Source organism: Arachis hypogaea, chromosome 11, assembly GCF_003086295.3.
Source record: "Arachis hypogaea cultivar Tifrunner chromosome 11, arahy.Tifrunner.gnm2.J5K5, whole genome shotgun sequence".
Taxonomy (NCBI): Eukaryota; Viridiplantae; Streptophyta; class Magnoliopsida; order Fabales; family Fabaceae; genus Arachis; species Arachis hypogaea.
The window spans coordinates 14,431,609-14,440,366 of NC_092046.1; the positions used below are offsets into that span (position 1 = coordinate 14,431,609).

Consider the following 8,758-nt stretch of genomic DNA (forward strand, 5'->3'; position numbering starts at 1 on the left):
ATATATATATATATATATATATTTGATCTTTGGGAACCATCACAAATGCGGCCGGCCTCTATTTAAACGAGAATGTCGTGTCGTCCAGCGGAGCCTAGAAGATGACTCGCGCAGACAGTTGACTCCTTCTTTTCAATAGAAAGGAATAGCCAAACCAACCCAGCTATCTGGTCAATCTCAGAGATCTTATCGGCCGGAAAACCGGAGACGGATGACCACGGTCCGACCTTATCAGTACCGGAGGTGTACTAATCAATGAACCCACCCCCGAAACCTACTTTCTTTTTTGACAAAATCAACGGAGAAAAAATATTTAAATTTTTAAATCTTTAGTGATTTGAATTGTTTTTTAATTTAAAAAGACTTGAAAAAAATATTTAAAGGTCTTAGATAATTGTATTTGAGTTAAGAAAGGATAAGAAGTTTAAGATAAATATTATCTTGTATCATTAGTTGATATAGTGAAAATTAAATCTTAACTATGTTTGGGGATTGGCGGTGTTGTTGATCTTCATGTTACTTATGTGATTATGTCTGAGTGCAAAGATGATGAAGAGAGAATGAGAAGAAATAGATTTTTTAAAATAAATATTTTATTTAGAGTATAGATAATTTGGACATAATTTATTTTTTGTGTCATGCTACTTATCCTATTTACAGTGTAAATGATTTAATTATGAATATATCTCGTTTATACTATAAACAAGATAAAATACATACACTTCTGAAGGTATCACGGGTGCACGCATGTTAAGTAAACGAGTTATGCTGATAGTCAAATCGTCGTAAACGAGATATGCTCAAGTGGGACCTATATAAGCAACTCGTTGACACCATCCCTCATTTGTCATTTTCACTCCTTTTGGGTTCTCTTCTCCATCTTAGAGCTTTTTCTTAAAATATTTGAGTTTTTTGGATACTATGACGTGCACAAATGCATGATCAGATAATATCAACAAGCTGAACACGACATGGCATATTGTTGGAGCGATCGACTTCGAGGTTAGTGTTGCAATTTTCTTCTTTTTAATAAAGAAGCATATAGTTAGGGTAGTTTGATTGATTTTATTGGCTTTAATGAACAATAAACTTCTTTGAGACATCAAGATGTGGCTTACCAATATCCAATATTTTGTCAGAGTGCAACACAGAGATTCTAAGGACATCCTGCTGCAAATTATCTCCAATGCACATGGTACTTTAATTTGCTTGATATCAGACTCCACGGCCCTATACTCAGCACTCCTTCGAATGTTATAATTTTTCACACCTAATATGATAGCCTTCCTGCTCTTTAATATATGACCAATGCAAAATTTCACACCATCGTCTATGATGTAATCATCTCCTCCTATATTAAAAAATAGACTATTCTCATGCATCGTGTCAAGATTCAGGGTGTGATAGTGGCTAGCTATAGTGACAATTCCAGAATTGATTGTGGGATAGGTAGAAGATATCGAACTGATCCATCTACCGGGGGTCTCAAGTACAAAGTCCTCCTCATCCTCAGTAGAACTACTTTCATTGCTATCTGCGACATATTCTTCATCCGACTCATCAATATCCACGTCCATGTGTTCCGCTAGACTAGCACAATGCATAGGAGGAAGTGCAAGAGGTGGGTAATCTTAGACAAAATTCGAATACCTAGAACCACTACCACCTATGTTACCAACCTTTGCAGAAAGCTCCGATCCATCACTTGTTGGGCCATGATTCTCCATGGACATCAAACCTTAAGTGCACATGCTTATCACCGTCGAGTCAAAAAAATAAAAAAATGAAATACTCTATTTTCTATCAGTGTTAACAAACTATATCGAACTCTTCCAACTTTCTTTGTCCCATTAGCACTTATGCTCGTCAAGATTAGGCTCTTTGACTCAGACAGAAAACCTAAATGACGAGTGCGCAAAATGATAGAATTATCACTCTTAAATACAACCTCATCATAACTATTTTTTTTATGTGACAATTAGGATTACACTCATAAATATATATTCATCACTATATATTTTTACTAAACTTATTGAAAGAATAGAGAAAAGGAACTGATATGTTTGTAAGAAAAGCTAATACTTGCACCTCCTTATATAACTCATTTAAATTTATTGTACTATATTTTGTTTACAGTGTAAATGATTAAATTATGGTCATATCTCAGTTATACTGTGCTCGTCTTCTCTTTACATATATCTCGTTTACAGTGTAAACAGATATGTTAAGCACATGTAACTTTCCACGTATCACCTATTTTATGTGTTTAAAATCTATGTTTTATCTCGTTTACACTATAAACGAGATATATTCATAATTAAATTGTTTATACTGTAACAAGATAATTAATAGGATATAAAAAAGTAAATTGTATCCAAATTATCTATATCTCTAAATAAAATATTTAAAATATTTATTTTAAAAAATCAAAAGAAAGTAGCTCTGAGATATTTAATTTTTAGGATTTTTTTAATTACCAAAATATTCTTTTCATTTAAAAAAATAAAGCATTGGTCCGTTCTACCTGAATATGTCGATTTAGTAGTGCAGGTTGGGCTCATTTTTAATTTTGATGGATTTAAAATCTCAACTTAATCCATCTCTTTCTGCAATTTTGATAGTGAACTTGTCCTGTTTTGTCATTTGTTTGTTAGACACAACTCAACTATAACTCCCATCACTCATACAAATATATAAATGATAATTAAAAAATAATTGACTATTTAAATAGTAATGAATATTAATAAATATTAATAATAATAAAATAATATAAATAAAGACTACACTATTATAATAAATAAAAATAAATAATGTACTTTGACTCGTTAAAAATATACTAATATTTATTAATATTTAAATAATTAATTATTTTTTAATTGTCATATTATATGTTTATATTAATCACAAATAGGGATGGCAAGTGGGCTAGCTCATCTTGCCCTATTCCGTCCCATTAAAAGTCCGTCCCATCCTGATTATTGAAGCCGTACCAAAATTTTTTTTTTCGCTTTGTCTAATAGTGGATTAACGGATTGGCGGGCTAAGCCTGCCAATTCTCTTTCTCTTTTTTTAAAGAAATTATTTTTTTAAAGACAATAGTGGTATTTTAGTCAATAGAAAATTAAATATATAATGTCCAAAAGTCAGGACAAGAAAAATAGAAAAAAAAAATTTCCAAATATTCACGTATAGGTAAAATTGTAAAAAGAAAATAATATAAAAAAGTATACAGGAAAAAAATCTTAAGGCAGTATACATAAGATAAAATTGATAGCTCCTGGTTCAACTTAAGTGATGTTGCTAACACTTTTACTGGAGGCTCCTAGACATGCTCAAAGACTTGCTGACACCTCTCCTTCCAAATATTCTAAGCTATAATCAAAACCAGTCGGGCTCTTTAAGGGCTTGTTTCTTAAAGTCCAATTTGTAACACCGAATCCCTCCACCAATTAAAGAACAAGGAACATCTATGGTTTGGAATGAGGTAAGTCAAAGGACTCTTCTTCCACACTAAATTAACGTCTCCAGAAAAAAATAGACAGTGTATGAGTGATTCTGGAGCTAACTTGTAGATTGGACAAGTTGTCGGAGTGGATGGAAACTGCTGATGGATGAGAAGCAAAACAGGAAGCTTACCATGGAGGATTTTTCACGCAAAGAGCAAAATCTTGTGAGGGACTTTCACAGCTTCCATAAATGGCTTCAAACTGGCCTCTGTTGCATGAAGTTCAGACAAAATTCAATAGAGGTATGATAAAATTGGTAAGCAATCATGTACCTTGATGCCACATTATATGTTTTTACTTAATTTATTACCCATTGAATTGTGTCTTCACCTTATCTTGAGGTTATAGAGAGGATTTGCTGAGCAATTTTTGGAGGAAAAAGATTTAAAATTAATACTTGATTCCATTATTTATTTGAAAAAAATAGGTCATTCACCTATAACAAATGGTAACTGTCTGATAGTAGTACCGCAAATGGTAAAATAGTGAAGGGGTAAGGAGGAGGAAGCCATGGTTTACTGAGGATTCGGATATCACCAGAACTTACTTTCCAACTAATGTCTTTCTTTACAATGCCTTCCTTCAAAAATACTTTGCCAACCCTAAGAAGGTAAGATTCCTACTTCTGCTGTAAGGATAGAATTAAATCTGAATTATTTACCTTTAAGTATTCTAGAAAGAAAAAGGTTAGGTTGAGTCATGATTTTTTAACACTGTTTATCTAAAAGAACCAGGTTTTGAGTCCTGAGATCTTTGAAACCAAATCTGCCTTCTTTCTTAGGCCTAGTCATCTTATCCCAACTAATCCACATACACCATTCACCTTTTAGAACCTTGCTGCCTAATGAGCGGATAATTTATACGCTTTTTGGCATTGTTTTTAGTATGTTTTTAGTAGGATCTAGTTACTTTTAGGGATATTTTAATTAGTTTTTATGTTAAATTCACATTTCTGGACTTTACTATGAGTTTGTGTGTCTTTCTGTGATTTCAGGTATTTTCTGGCTGAAATTGAGGGACTTGAGCAAAATTCAGATTCAGAGGTTGAAGAAGGACTGCTGATGCTGTTGGATTCTGACCTCCCTGCACTCAAAATGCATTTTCTGGAGTTACAGAACTCCAAATGGCGCGCTCTCAACGGCGTTGGAAAGTAGATATCCAGGGCTTTCCAACAATATATAATAGTCCATACTTTGCCTGAGTTTAGATGATGCAAAAGGGCGTTGAACGCCAGTTCTACGCTGCAGTCTGGAGTTAAACGCCAGAAACACGTCACGAACCAGAGTTGAACGCCAAAAACACGTTACAACTTGGCGTTCAACTCCAAAAGGAGCCTCTGCACGTGTAAACTTCAAGCTCAGCCCAAGCACGCACCAAGTGGACCCCGAAAGTGGATTTATGCATCAATTACTTACTTCTGTAAACCCTAGTAACTAGTTTAGTATAAATAGAATTTTTTATCATTGTATTGACAGTCTTGGTTACTCCGGTTCCCCTCTGGGGCCGAGACCAATGAACTCCATTATCACTTATGTATTTTCAACGGTAGAGTTTCTGCACTCCATAGATTGAGGTGTGGAGCTCTGCTGTTCCTCATGATTTAATGCAAAGTACTACTGTTTTATATTCAATTCAACTTATTCCGCTTCTAAGATATTCATTCGCACTTCACTATGAATGTGATGATCGTGACAGTCATCATCATTCCCCCATGAACGTGTGCCTGACAACCACTTCCGTTCTACCTTAGATTAAATGGATATCTCTTGGATATCTAATACAGGGGACCGAGTCCGAGTTATTGGTATCTTCGTGGTATAAGTTAGAACCCATGGACGGCCATTCCTGAGATCCGGAAAGTCTAAACCTTGTCTGTGGTATTCCGAGTAGGATCTGGGAAGGGATGGCTGTGACGAACTTCAAACTCGCGAGTGCTGGGCGTAGTGACAGACGCAAAAGGAGGGTGAATCCTATTCCAGTATGATCGAGAACCTCCAGATGATTAGCCGTGCCGTGACAGAGCATTTGGACCTTTTTCACAGAGAGGATGGGATGTAGCCATTGACAACGGTGATGCCCTATATAAAGCTTGCCATGGAAAGGAGTAGTAAGGATTGGATGAAGACAGCAGGAAAGCAGAGGTTCAGAGAAACGAAAGTATCTCTATACGCTTATCTGAAATTCTCACCCCAGAATTACATAAGTATTTCTATCTGTATTTTCTGTTTATTTATTATTATTATTATTCGAAAACTCCATAACCATTTGATATCCGCCTGACTGAGATTTACAAGGTGACCATAGCTTGCTTCATACCAACAATCTCCGTGGGATCGACCCTTACTCACGTAAGGTTTTATTACTTGGACGACCCAGTGCACTTGCTGGTTAGTTGTATCGAAGTTGTGACAAATTATGAATTAAGATTAGAGCACCAAGTTTTTGGAGCAATTACCAGGGATCACAATTTCGTGCACCAAGTTTTTGGCGCCGTTGCTGGGGATTGTTCGAGTTTGGACAACTGACGGTTCATCTTGTTGCTCAGATTAGGTAATTTTCCTTTTCGTTTTATTTTCAAAAAAAAATTTGTTTTCAAAATCTTTCAAAAAAATTTTCCCTTTGTTTTCGAAAATTATTTCAGAATTTTTAAGAATGAATTCTAGAGTTTCATGAAGCATGTTGAAGCCTAGCTGGCTGTAAAGCCATGTCTAAATTCATTTGGACTGAGGCTTCCAAGTCATCATTACAAGAGCAAGCTAGTTGTTGCTAATCAAATTTGTTATTGTATGACTGATTTGTATCTTCTAAAGCTTGGCTGGCTATTAAGCCATGCCTAACCCTTGGATTGGAGATAGGCTAACATTGAAAGATTCCTGGAATTCTTATTAAAAATTTTTGAATTTCTTATTTTCTTTTTCCTATATGTTTTTTGAAAAAAATATACAAAATAAAAAAAAATTAATAAAATCATAAAATCAAAAATATTTTGTGTTTCTTGTTTGAGTCTTGAATCAAAATTCATGCATTCATGGTGTTCTTCATGATCTTCAAGTTGTTCTTGGTAAGTCTTCTTGTTTGATCTTCATATTTTCTTGTTTTGTGTCTTTTCTTGTTTTTCATATGCATTCTTGAATTCTTAGTGTCTAAAAATTAAAAATCTTTAAGTTTGGTGTCTTGCATGTTTTCTTTTCTTGAAAATTTTTCAAAAATAAGTTCTTGGTGTTCATCTTGACATTCAAAGTGTTCTTGGTGTTCATCTTGACATTCATAGTGTTCTTGCATACATTCATTGTTTTGATCTAAAAATTCTCATGCATTGAATCTTTTTCATATTTTTCTCTTTCTTCATTAAAAATTCAAAAATAAAAAATATCTTTCCCTTTTTCACTCATAAATTTTCGAAAATTTGAGTTGACTTTTTCAAAACTTTTTAAAATTTAGTTGTTTCTTATGAGTCAAATCAAATTTTCAATTTAAAAATCTTATCTTTTCAAAATCTTTTTCAAAAATCAAATCTTTTTCATTTTTTCTTATTCATTTTTGAAAATTTTAAAAAAATTTTTCAAAAATTTTTTTCTTAATTTTATCTTATAATTTTCAAAAATATTATCAACAATTAATGTTTTGATTCAAAAATTTCAAGTTTGTTACTTGCTTGTTAAGAAAGATTCAAACTTTAAGTTCTAGAATCATATCTTGTGATTACTTGTGAGTCAAGTCATTAATTTTGATTTTAAAAATTCAAATCTTTTTCAAAACTAATTTTAATCATATCTATCTATCATATCTTTACAAATCATATCTTTTTCAAAAAAAAATTGATTTTAAAATATCTTTTCTAACTTCTTATCTTTTAAAAATTGAATTTCAAATCTCTTTCAACTAACCACTTAACTTTTTATTTGATTCTTATCTTTAGTAAAACTGCCCAACTAACTTTTTACCTTTAATTTTCGAAAATCCCTTCCCTCTTTTTCAAAATTTCTTTTTAATTAACTAATTATTTCAATTTTTGATTTTAATTTTATTTCATTCTTAATTTTCGAAAATCATTAACCCTTTTTCAAAAACTATTTTCGAATTTTAACTTTAAATTTTAATTTTTAATTTTCGAAAATCCTCTCAGCTCTCATCTTCTTCTATTTATTTATTCATCTACTAACACTTCTCTTCATCTCATATCTCTGCTCTCCTCACCCTTCTGTTTGGATTCTCCTTTCTTTTCTCTTCTACTCTTCTTTTCTTCTACTCACAACAAGGAAACCTCTATACTGTGGTAAAAAGGATCTCTATTATTATTTTTTGTTCCCTTCTCTTTCATATGAGCAGGAACAAGGACAAGAACATTCTTATTGAAGCAGACCCTGAACCTGAAAGGACTCTGAAGAGGAAACTAAGAGAAGCTAAAATACAACAATCCATAGACAACCTTACAGGAATTTTCGAACAAGAAGAGGAGATGGCAGCCGAAAATAATAATAATGCAAGGAGGATGCTTGGTGACTTTACTGCACCTAATTCCAATTTACATGGAAGAAGCATCTTCATCCCTACCATTGGAGCAAACAATTTTGAGCTTAAACCTCAATTAGTTTCTCTGATGCAACAAAACTGTAAATTTCATGGACTTCCATCTGAAGATCCTTTTCAGTTCTTAACTGAATTCTTGCAGATATGTGATACTGTTAAGACTAATGGAGTAGATCCTAAAGTCTACAAGCTCATGCTTTTCCCGTTTGCTGTAAGAGACAAAGCTAGAATATGGTTGGACTCTCAACCTAAGGATAGCCTGAACTCTTGGGATAAGCTAGTCAAGGCTTTCTTAGCCAAGTTCTTTCCTCCTCAAAAGCTGAGTAAGCTTAGAGTGGATGTTCAAACCTTCAGACAGAAAGAAGGTGAATCCCTCTATGAAGCTTGGGAGAGATACAAGGAACTGACTAAAAAGTGTCCTTCTGACATGCTTTCAGAATGGACCATCCTGGATATATTCTATGATGGTCTGTCTGAATTAGCTAAGATGTCATTGGATACTTCTGCAGGTGGATCCATTCACCTAAAGAAAACGCCTGCAGAAGCTCAAGAACTCATTGACATGGTTGCTAATAACCAGTTCATGTACACTTCTGAGAGGAATCCTGTAAGTAATGGGACGCCTCAGAAGAAGGGAGTTCTTGAAATTGATATTCTGAATGCCATATTGGCTCAAAATAAAATATTGACTCAGCAAGTCAATATGATTTCTCAGAGTCTGA

The 8,758-nt window shown here is 33.5% G+C and overlaps 1 non-coding gene across 1 annotated transcript; it reads right to left on the minus strand.

Moving 5' to 3' along the window:
- Positions 1 to 8,361: 8,361 nt before the first annotated feature.
- Positions 8,362 to 8,469, minus strand: LOC112725866 (small nucleolar RNA R71). The gene has a single exon (XR_003164947.1). It is a non-coding gene; the product is annotated as a small nucleolar RNA R71 (small nucleolar RNA).
- Positions 8,470 to 8,758: the final 289 nt, after the last annotated feature.